This window comes from Nicotiana sylvestris, chromosome 4 (genome assembly GCF_000393655.2).
Source record: "Nicotiana sylvestris chromosome 4, ASM39365v2, whole genome shotgun sequence".
Taxonomy (NCBI): Eukaryota; Viridiplantae; Streptophyta; class Magnoliopsida; order Solanales; family Solanaceae; genus Nicotiana; species Nicotiana sylvestris.
The window spans coordinates 162,873,347-162,877,629 of record NC_091060.1 but is presented as its reverse complement, the minus strand read 5'-3'; positions in this window follow the sequence as shown (position 1 = coordinate 162,877,629).

The following is a 4,283-nucleotide window of genomic DNA, read 5'->3' as shown; positions in this document are numbered from 1 at the left end:
TGCTAAGAGATTAAAAAAATGAAAAGGGTAAAGTAAATCGGAATAGTTGGCTTGCCTAGCTTTCACTAGTAGGCACCATCACGACTCCCGAGGGTGAGAAATTTGGGTCGTGACAAGTTGGTATCAAAGCTCTAGGTTGCTTAGGTCTCACAATTCACGGACAAGCTTGGTAGAGTCTGAGGAATCGGTGCGGAGACGTCTGTGCTTATCTCCTAGAGGCTACAAAGTTAGGAGCAGTTTCACTTCTATTCTTCTCTGTCATGCGATTTGGTTTCTCCATGCTAATTGAACTTCTACTTTGTTCTTTCATAGATGACGAGAACACGCGATTCTTCATCCGCTGATCAGTAGCCCGAGCCCCCAATGGCAGCATCTACGAGGGGCAGAGGACGAGGCTGAGGCCGTGCTAGGGGCAGAGCTCAGCCTAGAGCAGCAGCACCAGCGGCGGAGCCTCAGATAGAGTTTGATGATGAGGTTCCGGCCTAGACAGTTCCGGTGGTCCCAACTCAGGTCCCAACGGGGTTCATTGCTACCCAGTACTCTAGGATGCTATGGTTCGTCTAGTGGGCCTTATGGAAGTGTCACTCAAGCGGGCTTACTTCTTGTAGCACCAGTTGTCTCTCGGGATGGGGGAGGAGCACAAACTCCCGCTACCCGCACTCCGAAGCAGATGGCTCCCCAGTTTCATACTCCAGCAGCTCAGCCAGTTGGAACAGTTCAGCCGGGTGTAGTAGCTCAGACCGATGATGGAGCAGCTATGTCTGCCGATGCTTTGTGGAGGTTGGACAGGTTCAGCAAGTTGTTCACTACTACTTATGGTGGTACATCTTCAGAGGATCCCCAGGATTATTTAGACAACTGTCATGAGGTTCTTCGGAATATGGGGATAGTAGAGACCAATGAGGTAGACTTTACTGCTTTTCGTCTGTCAGGTTCCGCCAAGAAATGGTGGAGAGATTATTGTTTTGCCAGACCATCACTAGCTCTCACTTGGGACAAGTTCTCACAGCTATTTCTCGAGAAGTTTATTCCCATCACTCAGAGAGAGGAGTACCGCAGGAGGTTCGAGCATCTCCAGCAGGGTTCTATGACTGTCACCCAGTACCAGACGAGGTTTATTAATTTGGCTTGTCCTGCTCTTTTGATACCCCCCACTGAGAGAGGGAGGGTCAGGAGGTTTATTGAGGGACTTGCTCAGCCTATTAGACTGCAGATGGCTAAGGAGACAGGTAGCAAGATTTCTTTCCAGGATGCGGCCAATGTGGCCAGGAGGGTTAAGATGGTTTTAGCTTAAGGGAGTGGTCAGGGGTCTGATAAGAGGCCTCGTTATTCTAGCAGATTCAGTGGTGCCTCATATGGAGGCAGGGATTCTTTTGGTAGAGGCCATTCTCCCAGGCCATTTTAGTCAACACTTCAGGTTTCTCACGGTGCTCTAGGTGGCCGTGGTTCTCATATACAGTATTTTGATCAGTTACCATATAGTGCACCTCCGCTTTAGGGTTTTCAAGGTAGTTATCCAGGCCGTCAGGGTCAGTTTCAGAGTCAAAAGTCTTAGTACCCCAAGTCTTGATATACTTATGGTAATACAAGGCATATTGCTAGGTTTTGCCCTCGAGCATCGAACAGTTCTCAACACTAGGGTTCTCGTGCTATGGTTCCAGCACTAGGTGTTCCACCGCTCGTTCAACCAGCTAGAGGTAGGGGTAGAGGTGTTAGATATGGAGGTCAGGCCACTAGAGGTGGAGGCCATCCAGCAGGAGGCCGTCCTAGGGATGCAGTTCAGAGTGGTGGGGCCCGACCCCAATGTTTTGTTATGCTAGGAAGACCTGAGGCTGAGGCCTCCGATGTAGTTATCACATGTACAGTTTCAGTGTGCAGTAGAGATGCCTCAGTTCTATTTGATCCAGGGTCCACATATTCTTATGTATAATCTTATTTTACCCCTTATCTAGTTGTGCCTCATGATTCTTTGAGTGCTCTTGTATATGTGTCTACACCGGTGAGTGATTCTATTATGGTAGATCGTGTTTATCATGCTTGCGTGGTCGTTATTGGGGGCCTCAAGACCCATGTAGATCTTCTACTTCTTGATATGGTGGATTTCGATGTCATTCTAGGGATGGATTGGTTATCCCCTTATGATGCTATATTGGATTGTCATGCTAAGACCGTGATCTTAGCATTGCCAGGGCTGCCTCGTTTGGAGTGGTGAGGGACTCCTGGTCATTCTACCAACAGGGTTATCTCATATATGAAGGCTCGACGTATGGTTGATAAGGGATGTTTGGCCTATTTGGCGTATGTTCGTGATTCTAGTATTGAGGTTCCTTCTATGGATTCTGTGCCCGTTGCTCATGAGTTTTCAGAGGTATTTCCTTCAGACCTGCAGGGGATGCCACCCGACAGGGACATTGACTTTTGCATTGATCTGGTTCCGGGCACTCAGCCCATTTCTATTCCGCCATATCGTATGGCTCGGCCAAAGTTGAAAGAATTAAAAGAACAGTTGCAGGATTTGCTGGATAAAGGCTTTATTAGACCGAGTGTCTCGCCTTGTGGTGTGCCGGTGTTGTTTGCCAAGAAGAAGGATGGGTCGATGAGGATGTGTATAGATTACCGGTAGTTGAACAAAGTCACCATCAAGAACAAGTATCCATTGCCGAGGATTGATGATTTGTTTGATCAACTTCAGGGTGCCAAGGTATTTTCGAAGATTGATTTAAGATCTGGCTACCATCAGTTGAGGATTAGGGCATCCGATGTCCATAAGATAGCTTTTCGCACTCGGTAGGGGCATTATGATTTCTTAGTGATGTCATTCGTGTTGACAAATGCCCCAGCAGCTTTCATGGACTCGATGAACCGAGTGTTCAAGCCTTATTTGGATTCCTTTGTGATTGTCTTCATTGATAATATTTTGATCTATTCCTGCAGCCGGGAGGAGCACGAGCAGCATCTCTGAGTCGTTCTTAAGACTTTGAGGGATAGTTAGTTGTATGCCAAGTTTTTGAAGTGTGAGTTTTGATTGAGTCCGGTTGCATTCTTGGGTCATGTTGTATCATCAAAGGGTATTCAGGTGGATCCTAAGAAGATTGCGGCATTCAAGGACTGGCCTAGACCTACATCAGCTATAGAGATCCGGAGTTTCTTGGGTTTGGCGGGTTATTACCGTCAGTTTGTGGAGGGATTTTTATCTACTACATCTTCGATGACCAGGTTGACCTAGAAGGGTGCCCAGTTCAGGTGGTCGGACGAGTATAAGGCGAGCTTTTAGAAGTTTAAGATAGCTTTGACTACGACGCCGGTATTGGTTTTGCCCACAGGTTCAGGGCCATATACAGTGTATTGTGATGCATTGCGTATTAGACTTGGTGCGGTATTGATGCAGAATGGCAAGTTTATTGCATATGCTTCGCGACAGTTGAATATCCACGAGAAGAATTATCTAGTTCATGATTTGGGGTTAGCACCCATTGTTCACGCGCTGAAGATTTGGAGGCATTATTTATATAGCGTGTCATGTGAGGTGTTCACGGATCACAAGAGTTTGCAATACTTGTTCAAGAAGAAGGAGCTAAATTTGAGGCAGGGGAGGTGGTTGGATGTTACAACCCATATCCACATGTGTTAGTTCATGCCATATATTAGTTAACATAAATCCAAGAAGGAATTATCTTTGAGATGATAAGAAGTCTATCCTATTGGTCTTAAGTGATACAAGAGTGTATAAGGGTGATTAACCAGTATTAGAAGTTAAACGAATCAAGGATGTTGTAACTCGAATTTTCAGGTAATCTAGCGGTGCTTAATACACTCAAGAGGTCATTTATGAAGGTATTTTAATCATATAATATCCGTATCATAAGTCTTGAAGTCAAACGAGTTATGAAACAAAAGTCGACAAAAGTTGTCGCAACTTAGGTTCATAATTTTACTTAAACATTAGGTCAAATGTTTCTAATATTTTCTCATAATTTACAAGGAATTACGGGGTGATCTACCAACAAAATTAAAGATCTATGAGTCTAGTTTCCAACGCATTAAACCGTTCATCGATACGATCTCGGAGTAGAGAGATATTCGCATTTTCGCGAGACTGCGCCAAGCACCTCTCTATGGGGCCCACTAAGTCGGTTTAAGATATTTGGACCTATATAGGATGCCTCCAACCCGTTTTAAGTCATTTCTTTTCACTATTTTCAGACCTTAGAACCCTAGGAACATCCTCTCAAGGTTCTCTCAAGATTCAAGACCCAAAAAAGGGCAAACAACACAAATCAAGT